The 13716-nt window shown below is 37.8% G+C and overlaps 1 protein-coding gene across 6 annotated transcripts in view; it reads right to left on the reverse strand.

The window, feature by feature from the left end:
* LOC131438675 (guanine nucleotide exchange factor DBS) overlaps positions 1-13716 on the reverse strand; it is a 292063-nt gene that overhangs the window by 67993 nt on the left and 210354 nt on the right. The gene's annotated exons all lie outside the window — the stretch shown is intronic.

The following is a 13716-nucleotide window of genomic DNA, read 5'->3' on the forward strand; positions in this document are numbered from 1 at the left end:
TGCATCAATTCATTCGTTATGAAGTGAAATAATCTCGAATTTAGATTCACTATTTATCAATATCCAGCGAAAGATAAACTAATGTCGTTTTCGCTTGAGAAAACTGAAACTGACCCAGGGCAGTTTCATCAAACAAACAATTTTCACGAAACTGTGTTGGTTTCACACTTAGCAACGGGGGTTTGAGCAAACCTGATATAAAAACCTGGTTCGAAACTGACTCGATTTTCAGTTCAACAACTTGAAAACTAGGTTCGAAACTAGCTTCAAACAAACGGTTTGACTGCAGTTAGGGTGGAAACTGAGTTAGGTATGGCATCAAGTGAAAACGACATCAATAAATGCCCTAGATCAGGGATGAACAAAACGCGGCTCATTTTCAATGATTTTCTCCCAAGAATATATAAATCGAAACATTATTTTGTAACGAACTAGTCACTTGTTGACGACTTGTTCAAACATGCACAATACGAACATTGAAGTAAAATTAAAGTTTCAAATGAAATTATATAATAATAATGAAAATTCTAGCCGTTCACTGTCGGTATATTCCTCCTGTCTGTCTGTCCCAGAAAGTATGAACGCAACCAAAAACCGCTGCCATTTCGCAATGGTTCAGAATCTGTCAATTTTTATGGCTGCGTCCTGTTGTTCACACGCTTCTCTAACCACTTCTGCAGTTGTTTATTCGTTTTCAATAGTTTGTTTCGAAATGCGTGGACTTTCAGCAGAACAACGTCGAAAAATTGTGTACAAATGGTGCACAGAACGCGGACTGTCACTGAGAAAGATAGCAAAAATGGAAAAAGTAAGTGAAAAAGCCGTGCGAAATGCAATCAGGAACTTCGGTGAGGAGAAACCGAAAACGGGTCGAAAAAAAGGTCCTGCTAACCCTCACTTGGATAAACGTATACTGAAGGCGTTCGAGCAAAAAAAGGAGGTTTCAGTTCGGAATGTGGCCAAAAAAGTGGGCACTTCGGAGTCAAATGTTCTTAGTGCTAAAGAACGTTTGAATCTTCGAACCTATAAGAAGCAGAAACAACCAAAACGTAGTCCGAAACAAGAAGCATCGATCAGGCCGAGGGTTCGAAAGCTGTACAATACGATTCTTGCTGGAAATTTGAACTGCATAATCATGGACGACAAAACCTACGTGAAACTCGATTACAATTCCTTGCCGGGACCACAATATGATACGGTGCGAGAAGGGCAAGTGTTAAACCAGTCCGAGACATCGATTGAAATCGAAAAATTTGGTAAGAAAGCTATTGTCTGGCAAGCAATTTGTAGCTGCGGTAAGATTTCGAATTCCTTCATCACCACTGCTTCAATGAACAGCGAAATATACATCAAGGAATGTTTACAAAAACGACTTCTACCCATGATTCGAAGCCACAAGGATCCTGATGTCTGCTGGCCAGATCTTGCTTCTTACCACTACTCGAAATCAACAGTAGAATGGTATACTACCAAAAATGTCACTTTCGTCCCAAAAGACATGAATCCACCAAATTGCCCACAACTTCGACCAATTGAGGAATTTTGGAAAAGAAGGTGCGCCAGCTAGTCTACAATGGCTAAGTAGCAAATGTTTAGAATAATATTCTCTTGTTGTAGTCTAATATTATCAGTATATCGAATAAAATTTGAATATCTAACACTTGTGAATTATTTACAGCGAAATCAAAGTGCGTCCATAATTTCTGGGACAGTCTTTATTCGATTATTTACCTAATCGAATAATATTTAAAAAAAATCAAAACCAATAATCGAATAAATAATCGAGTAATCGATTAAAAACTCCATCAATCGATTAGAGTTTAATAGATGAGTTTACAAAATTATATTCGATTATTAAAAAATCGAGTAATTCGGAAAATCCGACATCCCGAGTTGCAAATGCTAATTAATCTCCTTGTTTAAGGAAGGTGGACATCATTCGAACAATTTTTTGTAATCTGTGTAATTTCTTTTTTATATTTTCAGTCAAAGAAAATACCGCAAAAAAAGTTTCAACATATTGTCAAATGAAATAAGTTTTTAACAAAGTTCTTCTTACGTTCTCTGCATTGAAAAATCAATCCCAATAACTTTCCATCTGTCAAGCTTTGAATTGCGCCGTAGTTTTAGTTGAATTTAACTACTCGATGAAAAATTATTATCGAAATGTCAAATTTTAACCAAAATTTGAAATCAATTGGCGAAATATTTAACAACCTTAATGGAACTGATTTTTACTTGGTTCATAAGTTCATAACGCAGACCAGGGCTAATAAAAGTCATTTTCATTGACTAAAACTAGACGAAAATGACAAGAAATTATTGTCACTCTCAGCTATGAGAACGAAATCCATGTCCAGTCAATGACATAAGCGGGACAGTAGTTTCAAAATTGTGTTTTTTCTTTCATTTGCCCTTTCAGTCATTTGCAGTTCTCAGTGAAAATCCCATAGTATGCAGTGTCGATATTCAACCGAAGCTGTGAGAATTGCAAATGACAGAAAAAGGTTTCACAATAAGTTTTAACTGTTGGTGCTCGAATTTGTAGTAGTTTTGGTTTCCAAAGAAGTTCTGGGATGTTTGCCTCGAATTGCACATTTTAGTCACTTTTTCTAGCCAAGCGTCACAGATTTTCAATACATCGATGAAAGAATGAGAATTGAAATTCTGCTGATGTTCCCTGAAGACGTTAGTTTGGTTTCGTCTTGTCACAGAGGAAAGAGTGACGTTGGCAATTATGTTCTCTCATTTTTTCGATGAGAAACGAAAATGCTTCGTCTCTCTTCGTTTATTCTGGTGTCGGTCATTCAAGAATGAGACAGTAAAACATTGGAAATGAGACTGTTGGAATGGATTCTTTCATTGAGAATGCGTGACAATTTTAAGCTCTGGCACAGACAAACAGACATGACACTCAAATTAAGTTCTTGAATCATTTTAACGGTTGTTTCGAATGTATCGTTAGTTGGCACAGTAGTCACATGTGTCATGATGCCGCCACTAACACACTTGTTCCCCCGTCAAAAACACCTAGTCTGTATTCAAGACTGACTTTTTTTTATCCCTTTATGGGCTATTCTGGCCGAGGGTGGGGGTTACCAGGCTTCACACTTACCGAACGAACTAGGGCTACGGTGCCCAAATGAACACTTGTAACGAAGGAGGAAATCCTCCAGCATGTAACCGAAGCGACATACCTTATGATGAAAAAAGAACCGGAATTTTATTAAAAACGCAAAATTTCAATTTTTAATAATTTTTTTTATTATCGCCTTCAAAGTAATCTCCTCCTGCGGCAATACATGCATGCCAACGTTTGATCCAATCTATATATATAAAAATGGATGTAAGTTTGTATGTTTGTAACGCCATAACTTCGGAACTGCTGAACGGATTGCCACCAAACTTGGCACAGGTTTTATTCGCATTTCAGAGATGGTTTAGGGAGCATTTTTATAGGGGATGGAGCGTAGCAAGTGTTTTTAAAAGGAGGGGGTCATGAAAAAATTCATATAACTTGACGAGAATCGATACGTTTTGAAGACCATAGAAACATTTTGCATACATTAGATATGATTTTACGGGGGTGGATGTAGCAAGTGGCTTTAAAAAGGGAGGTGTAATGTTTGAAACGGCACATTTCCGAAACTATTGAACGGATTGCCACTAAACTTGGCACAGATACTTCTTGCTCTTCTGAAAAGGTCATAAGGGTATTTTAATGGGGGAGGGATCGTAGTAAGTGTCCTTAACAGGGGGGTGATGTAAAAATTTGTCTATTTTGACGAGAATCGATACTTTTTTTTAGATCATAGAAACAGTTTGCATATATTAGATATGATTATATGGGTGGTGGATGTACCAAGTACCTTTAAAAAGAAGGGGGTGTAATGTTTGTAATGTAATAACTCTGGAACTAATTAACGGATTGCTATTAAACTTGGTACAGATACTTATTGCTCTTAAGAGATGGTAAAAAGGGTATTTTTGTGGGGAAGGGAGCGTAGCAAGTGTCCAAGTTGGGGGGAGGGGGTCATGAAAAATTCGGATTCAGGGCGGATTCAGACTAGGAGAAGGGGATCTTGAAAATCAATTTTCATATTGAAATTTCTATAAAATAAGAGATGGGCAAGAATGTCAAGATTGTGCTAGATAGTATTGCTATCGTTAATTTAAATTAAGTAGTACTGCTATTGTTATTTTAATGAATTAATCGATACTTTTTGAAGAGCACAGACACTTCGTACACTACTAAGAGGTGGTCATAAGGGTTATCAAGGAGGAGAGCTGTAGTAAGTTCACTAATAAAAGGGGAGTTCAATATAGGAAGGTATGGCCTTTAGTTCACGCAGCGAATTCCCTTTCTGGTATCTATGGTCTCAAAACGCGTTCCCTGCAATGGTAATTTGAGTCTGGGGTAGAGGAAAAAGTCACACGGGGCCATATCTGGAGAGTACGGTGCTTGGTTGATGATATTGGTTGAGTTTTTGGTCAAAACCTGCGACACAACCAACGCTGTGTGAGCCGGCGCATTATCGTGAAATTCAGCTTTTTTGGCACCAGCCGAGAAGCGACGCGTTTCAAACCCAAAACATCAGTTAAAATGTGTCCGGCTGATCCATAAGAGATGCCCAATAACACAGCAATCTCTCTAATCGGATTTTGCAACACGATTTGCTTTGCCGATTTAATGTTTTCTTCAGTAACAGATGTTGTTGGGCGGCCAGGGATCTCATCATGATCCAAGCTTGTACGACCACCTTTGAAGCGTTTATACCACTCGTATGCCTGTGTTTTTCATAGACACGATTCACTTCTTTGTATAGACGCCAAACAAAAACTAATCGTACGATATGCGTCAAAATTTGACAGAATGTGTATAAAAGTGTTGCCAACGTTATTGTTTTATTATTTTCGCTAATTTATTCGTCCCTCTGTGCAATTTTACTGATGACATCAGAATCGATTTTCTACATCAATCATTTTCGATCAAATCAGCAGTGATTTTTTTAGAACTTAGATTTTTACTGATCTCGACTTGACATGATCATACAAAAATCCAAATCACTTAGAGATCGGATAAGTTGTGATTACGCAACGATGATTTTTTCATTGGTTAAGATCACTTGTGATGAAATCAGTTAATTAGACCAATAATTTATGATTTTCCCAACCCTGTTCATTTGTAGATTTTCATTCGCTTTAAAATTCCAGAAAAAATCGATAATCAATTTAACTGCGATAAATGATCCTGAAATTCTTCACCAACTAGCAAGTGGGATGATTATTGTTGCAAACATAATCCACGCACTCAGACAAAATAATGCGCATTTCCCACCCATCATTTGTCTTTCGCCGTAGTGTACGTGTAGTACACTCCAAACAAAGGGCAAATAATATAATCTAACCGATGTTATAAATTAAAAAAACCAGTTGTTAGAAAAAATCACCGGTCACTCTTCAATTCCATCGTCGTTTCGCTTGCTAGGTGGCAACCCTAACACTCGATGCCCTCGTCAATGCCCAGCGGGTTTCGACATAGATTTTCCAGTCAGCCCGCAGTACCATGCTTTCTATACACACTTATTTTCTGACCATCTTCGAATCACTTAGGGAAACAAGCGATGCAAAACCGAAATCTTAACGTATCTACAAACACAAATTAAACCAATTACTTGAAAGCGGTTTCCGATGGGTCTTCCCGAACAGCCAAACTTTCCGCACGCTGTGTTTTTGTTTGCGGCGGTGGCCTCGAAGGCAGCAGCAGTTAGTTACGGATTCAAACAAAGATTGGACCAATTTTCTTCTCTCCCGGACAGCTCGGACTTTACGGTTTGTTTTTACTCCACATTAGCGTTCAACTTTCGTGTCTTTCCGGCAGTGACTTCGTAGATACACACAGACTCACATTTATGTAGTTTTCCCAAGTTTGCACCGTACTAGGAGAGCGGAAGGTTCACCGGTACGGAACAGTTCCACTTGGTAATGAATGGACTTTCAAACGAAATTTATGCGTAACGCATTGCAACGATATGTAGAATAAGTGTTAGCCATGCATCATAAATGAATAACTTCTGCTTCGAGAAGTAGGTTACGATTACTTATAATTTGATATCTTAGACGATAATCGCTACTTTGTAATAGATCAAACCCACTGAACAAGAAATGAGTGCATATTTTGAGCTTCGCTTCAAAGCACGGTTAATTTTCTAATGTTGTTTCTTTCGAACGAACATTTTCTATGTCGGCTTAGCGGCTCAAGTTAAATCTAAACAGTCAAAAATATTGTATTTTACCACAAAATACCTTTCGACATCTAAACAGTTATTCGGAGACCATTAAAATTAATCCGAAAAAAATCATATGTAACACTATTATGTGATATATTGTCGGTCGGGAATGTGCTGGACACTTTCATCGCGATCGCCTTATGAAAACAACCTCCATTCGTATCGATCATCTTTTTCTTTTTTGCTGTACTCTTCCGACGACGTAAATTGCATAACGATTTCTGGCAGCGAAACCGAATTCAATTTTTCGAAGATTTTGCATATTTCTTCCATTTAAATTAACCACCTTTGACCGAGTGGCTTTCTTCGCTGTACAAATTTGGATTGCGCAATATTAAAATCGTCGATCGCCTGTCGTCGTCTGCGTCAATGATGATAACCAATTCACACATGTTTCGATTGGACTCACTGCAGGAAGAGGCATCATTGATTGTAACCCATAATAAACTTCTCATGAAAAGATGAAACAGAGAAGCTGTTTTTTTCGAAGTATCGAATCAATAAAAGATTGCATGTCAACTAGAAGATCAATATTCAATATGGTATTAGGCTCTACAATTCGCACTAACTTAAACTTGAGAAATCGTTAACTATGTTGAGACAAGTGGTGACGGGAAACGACGTTTCACTTGAAAACATAGTAAAATTATGATGTCAAAATGCTGACGTTGGAGGAATTTAATAATTGACGGTACGTTTCAGTGTTTTTTCTTATATGAGTAGTGAACAGGCTGGGTGGCGAAGATACGAAGATACGAGTGATGGGAAAAATATAACTCCAACACACCAACCAACGGGCGAATGTACGGTCGAGGGGCGGGAAACAAAACAGAATGAATGAAAAGTGAAAATATCGTTTGCATTTACGAGATAGAAAGATACTGCTGGTAGTGCTGTACGTCATTCGGTTGGTTGGCACATGTGAAGTAATGCGCGGATCCAAAGTGTGTTCGCATTGCCTAAAGCATTACCATCTTTCGTACCTGCCGAGGAAAGTAAAAACTAATCTTGACAGTTTAAGGTTTCCAATCATACAAAGTAACATACCGACCAGCTTCGTACTGGATGATTGTAGGTGGAGTTATGACAGAAAACTACCTGCGTGCTTGTTTAGAGCGTGAACTGGACACAAATGTCTTCCAGTTCCTTAAACCAGGTTGAATTTGAAAAACGATAGTTTCACTATTAAAAAACAAGTAGTTTTTAAAAATACTCAAAGGGAATCTTTAGTCGATCTTGCGAAATAACTCTTCTCGAGAGTTGTATAATTTTTCAAGCAAATTTTAGTAGCTTTTTCGATGGTGTTCCAATACTGAAAAGTAACTCGCTACAGTAAGTGTTAAATCATCTGAATTCAACGAATGTATCGTTAGAGCAGACATGGTGACAAATTTGCATCTTCTTTGCATTGTTGTTTTTAAAAAAGATGAGAAAATTCTTCATTTTCGCTTAAAAGATGTCGTTCTGATTGTGAAAACCATTGAAAAATTTGGCAATTCCTTGAACAACAAGGGCAGAACAGCTATCGCGTAGCAAGTGCAAAATATTGTTGAACATTTTGTGATTATTGGCTCTATTTTCCTACTATATTGTATTTGTATATTTGTAAAGCTTGCTTCATTTAGAATTGGAACATTTTTTCTCATATTGTGGCGCTCCTGGTGGACGGATTTGGAAGTTCTTGGCGCCCACGTGTCGGGAATTTTGTCAGCTTGTCAGTATGATTTTTGACATTTCGCAAATCGACTGTACTTTGTAAACAATCAACATGGAAGCCGAAAGAAGGGAAAAAATTGTGCACAGTTATTTGGAAAATCCATTAGAGTCTGCATCTAGGCTAGCTAAACAGCTGAAATTGCCCAGAAATACCGTATGGTGCGTTATCAAACGGTATAAGGAAACATTGACGACGATTCGGAACCCTCAAGCCAATCGTCGGAGTGCAACTGTCGACCGGAAACTGCGTGGGAAGATTTTGAAGACGATTAAGAGGAATCCTAATCTGTCGGACCGTGATTTGGCCAGAAAATTCGGTGCTGCCCATAGTATCGTGAGGAGAACTCGACTCCGAGAAGTGATCAAGTCGTATCGAGCTAGCAAACAGCCAGATCGGACCATAAAACAGAATAGTGTGGTCAAAATTCGTGCTCGGAAACTATATGACCAGGTGCTGACCAAGTTCGACGGGTGTCTTCTGATGGACGATGAAACCTATGTCAAGGCTGACTTCGTGCAAATCCCAGAACAAAAATTTGACTTGGCAACGGCTCGAAGGGATCTTCCAGCCAAATTTAAATTTGTTTTTGCCGACAAATTTGCAAGAAAATTTATGGTATGGCAGGGCATTTGCAGCTGTGGCAAAAAAACGAAAGTTTTCGTTACAAATAAGACAGTTACATAGGAACTATACCAAAAAAATGTCTCCAAAAACGAATTTTGCCGTTCATTCGATCCCACGATCATCCTGTAACGTTTTGGCCAGATTTGGCAAGCTGTCATTACAGCAAAGTCGTTCAAGAATGGTATGCAGAGAAAGGATCCAGTTTGTTCCGAAAAACCTTAACCCATCCAGCTGCCCCCAGTTCTGCCCTATCATGAAGAGGAGACTCAAGGCAAAGGGAAAGAAATAAGATAGCTAAAACGATGGACGAAGAAGGTGTGCGCCACCTAATGAGCCGTGTTGTTCGAGAATTCCTTCAAAACGCTACATTTGTATAAAAAAGATCTTGAATTCAATAATAAATAACTGAAATATAGGCAATTGTCTTTGTTCCAATTCTATCTGATGACCAACTAATCTAGCCTTGCTTAATTAGTTGGTCATTGAGCCCGGATTAAATCTATACCAACAGTTAAATCATGCTTTAATTGAAAGGTAAAAAGTACGGGTGTGTAGTGTCAGAGACATAACTGGATGTCGTGAATACGAATCAAACTGACACGATTTCTTTATACTGTTGAATTCGAATTGATAGTTGATCGATTGTGTAAATTGTGAAAATTTCCCCCTTTTCACTACTAGAATTTTAAACGATTTTTGTTGTCGATTAGCTCATTTCTGATTTGCATATTTCATTGAAAGAAACTATCAAGATGATGTTCAGGATTCATTTTTGTCTTTTAGAAGGATCAAATTGTAGAATTCTCTACGTTATTTAGCACAGTTCGGATCATTTTGCTCGAACGATTTTTGCACAGCGAAAAACGCACGAAGCAAATCAAATTATTTTGGATTTTCACTAAAATTTTTACATTCGATTTGCGAAGAAGTAATCTTAATAGTTCTTTTAGCCATTAGAACGGCTGATTTTATATAATATTGTCCACTTTTCGTTTTTCGTTTTCTTTCTCTCTAATGCAAACGACCAGTAGCTCTGCTGTCTGACGCAATCGCTCTTGTTTAAACCGCAACACATCCGCTCTCAGTGCCAAATGGCGCCAAACTGGCTTAATACGTCTTCTCGCCTTGACGACCGAAAGTCAAATGAGAACTATGACCTGTGCGTTTCTTTTTTCAACCACACAGAAGGTGCGCTCTCCGATGCCACTGTTTGAATGCGTCTTCTCGCCCTGACGTCTGCTTCCATCCAACGCACAAGAAGAAATGACCGATTTTCGACCACGGTTCCCCATTTTATAAGAGTTTTCGGCGTTGTTTTCAAATTTTGAGAAAACCTAATTTTTGAGTTGTTTGTGGTTATCTCACACTGTTCAAAATATTATCCTTAATTCCTAATCATATTTATGATGAAATAAAAAAGAATTATGTTGCTGCCATTAATACAAGTCGAGATATTCACGATTAAGTTCTGCCCATTCTTCCATATGGCTAATTTTGAAAAGGCGCCCCATAGTAAAGTAAGTCATATTCACGACCAAAGAAGTATGGGTTTCTAAATTTTTATACACAGTAACTTAGAATAACAGCTAACAGAAAAAATACAGTAATTATGAACAGAAAACTTTCCAGTTCGCATTCGTGTCTTGTTCGGTACTGTCATAAGATGCCTTCACAAAATATTAACTTCAAACAAGATAGTATTGTGGACAAACTATATCGATATATGATCAAATCTAATGAATTAGGGTCAGAGTGTTTTTCTGCCCCAAATAAACGAAACCAAAAAAAAAATAACAGGGTTGTGTACAAGACATGACCGATCATAATGACTTTAAAAATTCTAACTAGCGTTCATCAATAAATAATATAAATCCATCTTCAAATCATCTAGATAGAAGCGTTTAAAGTTACAGCGTTTTCTGCAATCCCATTATGTACCAGTGAATCAAAATTAATAGTGAGTTGCAATGCAGTGAACACATATTAACCCACACACACGAACAACATAGAAGTATTGCTTTTGAATCAAGTTAAATGTGACCAGTCCATCAATAAATCATTGAGATACAAGTGCTTTATAATAGGTACGAAAAATCTATCGCCAATAGTTCCAAATTGGCTTTAAAATCAACAGCTAATTGATATTCAATATACTCAAGTAAACACGGCATCAACACACACACATACAAAAGCGAGTATCCAGCGAGCGAATAGGTGTTACGTTCAGTATCGTCATCCGCTCACTAGATAAGCTATCTGCTCCATTGGCGGCTGGCAGCCGACTAGTTAAAATTGTAAAACGGCATATATTTATAGATTCCCTTTTATGTGAAGGTTCATATGATGCAGAAGGAAGTGATATTTTTTCCTGCCTGACCTAAACCCTCAACCAACCAACCGATCGAAGTAGAATGGCTACTAAATGAAATTCGAGGAGTAAGCAACGATCGAAACCGTCGGCCGTGCGAGAGAAATCGGATACGGATGACATCATGATGGCATGATGTGATTGGCTCGTGAAAACATTAGTCGATTCAAACCAATTTTTCAACAGTATTCTATTGAAACACTGAAATGACACTGCCATACATGTTTATGCTAAATGTTTCCAAATCGATTGCTAGCTAAATTATATCAATCCATCAACAAATGACTGAATTATTATTGTTCAAAATTATGACAGAAAAAGGTTACGCGGCTGTTTTTTAAACTTAAAACCATAAAAGAGTAATAAAGGGTAAGGCATTTTTAGTGCCAAAAATCTATATGAGCAAATTGATGTCGATGGACATTCGATTAAACACAATTAGTAGTACGAAGTTTATACAGTTTAATGAGCAATACGGTGTAAAAATATTTGTTGCAGAAAATTATAAAGTGTAAAAAAATATCGAGTTGTTCCTAAGGTATGGTTGCTCATAGTGAGACAAACTGGTGTGCACGACAACTAAAGAACAGTTTGATTGATTTATTTTTTATATCGCATCAAAGCAAATAAAATTTTTAATGAAATACCGCTGAGAAAATTGTAAAAAAAATCTCCCAGTTTTTTAACAAATTTGACGAAAAAAATGAAAAATTTGCAAATTTTGTTGTAGTTTTTGTAAAAAATGATTGAAAAGAACAAAAAACGGCATTCTATACAGAATTCAAAAACCAACAAGAAACATATGAAGTTGTTTGTTACAGAATCAATTGCTAACACTCTACAATGTTGCGAAAATAAACGGGAACGGGTATAGCGTGATGGGTAAAGCGATGCCCATCTGGGTTCGATTCCCAACCCTGTACATAATGTCCGAAAACTTTTCTGGTCCGAAAAGGTAAATGATCACAATATTAAAACAAAAAAAAAACAAAGAGAACCGTTTATTCGAGAAGCTCCCTCTAAAAAAGAAACGCTGTTCAGCTTTTTGGTAGAAAGTACTGTTCTCTACATTTTGCCTTTGATTCGTCCGTGCAGAGTGCAAAGTGCAAACTGCTCTGCACTGTCGAAGCGCTTATACGTTTTCTTTGTGGCGTCAAGAAAGGTATTGCGCTTTGACACAAATTCGAAAAAGTGTTTCACAAACAGCGTTAACTTTACGTCGGCTCAGCGGTTCAAATTAAACTGTTAAATTTGCATTAAGCAGTTAAAATTGAATTTCTCTGCACTGACCAGTCGAAGACGAAACGTGAAGAATAGCAAAGCTGGTTACGTACCCTCCTTAGCACAAAATTGAGTTCTTGTCAAACTCCGAAACTCCCCGAATAAAACATATCAGTATGGAGAATTTATCTTTCACCGAAATCTAAAGAACTTTTATCCAATACGACATAAGTGTGGTACATAGCAAAAGGTTATTCCTTCTCACGTGGTCTGTGTGGTCTCTGTGCGTCGCTTGCCTTCTACGAAAATCAACTGGTTTCATATCAAATCGTTGTGCATGTGTATCTTACCCAAAGCACCAGAAAAGCGCTTACGTTCGAGACGACAGAATACAATGCAATGCAATGTCTTGGAGTTACATTCCTTTTGTGGAATTTGACCTTTCTGTTCCAACAGACATTGCAGCCGATTCTTGCCGTTCAGAATCTTTGAATGGCTAGTAGTACGATCCTATTGACACTAAGAATCCTTCCAGGTCGGGGCTCGAACATACGTCAACTGGCTTGTAAGACCAGTCCCCTATGCCCTGAACCACCAACCTAAAAACGCAAAATAAATATTTTGCAAAATAACACTTGGCCAAAAAGTCATCTTCCAATAAATTACAACAAAGTGATCGTACCGTCATTATCACTTAAAGTTAGTTAGGACATCATTTATGTGATTTGTTTCGCCTTTATATCCAAATGCGCGAACCTTGGCCTCAGCTTCAGCCATAACGTTCTGCACGACCTCAGAATCGACAGTTTTTTGCATACTAACCCTTGCAATCTTCATATTTCATCATTGTTTACTGTTTTCAGAAGGTGCTTCTTCATAATGACTATTGTGAGCAATTGCGGAGTGTTTGAAGGGTGTACCAATACTCTCATATATAACCTTAGCAATTCCTTCGTGTAGTGGCATGATGCCAAATCCAACAAAAAAAAATCGTCGGAACGTCGTGAGCCCTCTGAAGATGCAGAAACCACTTTTAGAGACACTCTTCTAAATATACCTCTCCATTCATGGTGCTTGCGGTAGCGACAGGTGTAGATACTAAAGAAATTATTACGTTAGTCAAGAATAGCCAGTAGGAATATACGAAACATATTCGAAAAGTGAAATGAGGGCCACTCACTGGTATTTTAAAATCGACAAATCATTACACATTTAAACTTGTGCATAAGTGTCAACTTGTTACTCTACTGGTGAACGATTTCACCGGAAGTTATGGATTTTTCCTTTTCCTTATTTTTTATTTTGGCTCAATGCTTTCTTCTTTACCAAAACAAAACCCTATGTGCGGGGTTGGGAATCGAACCCAGGCGGGTTGCGTGAAAGGCATCGACTTACCCATCACCCTATACCCGTCCCCCGTTTTTTCTTTACGAGGACAAAAATATAGTTCACATCAATATTTGCTCAAATGGTTATAATTTTCAAAGGGGTTCGAA

The sequence above is a fragment of the Malaya genurostris genome, chromosome 3, assembly GCF_030247185.1.
Source record: "Malaya genurostris strain Urasoe2022 chromosome 3, Malgen_1.1, whole genome shotgun sequence".
Classification (NCBI taxonomy): Eukaryota; Metazoa; Arthropoda; class Insecta; order Diptera; family Culicidae; genus Malaya; species Malaya genurostris.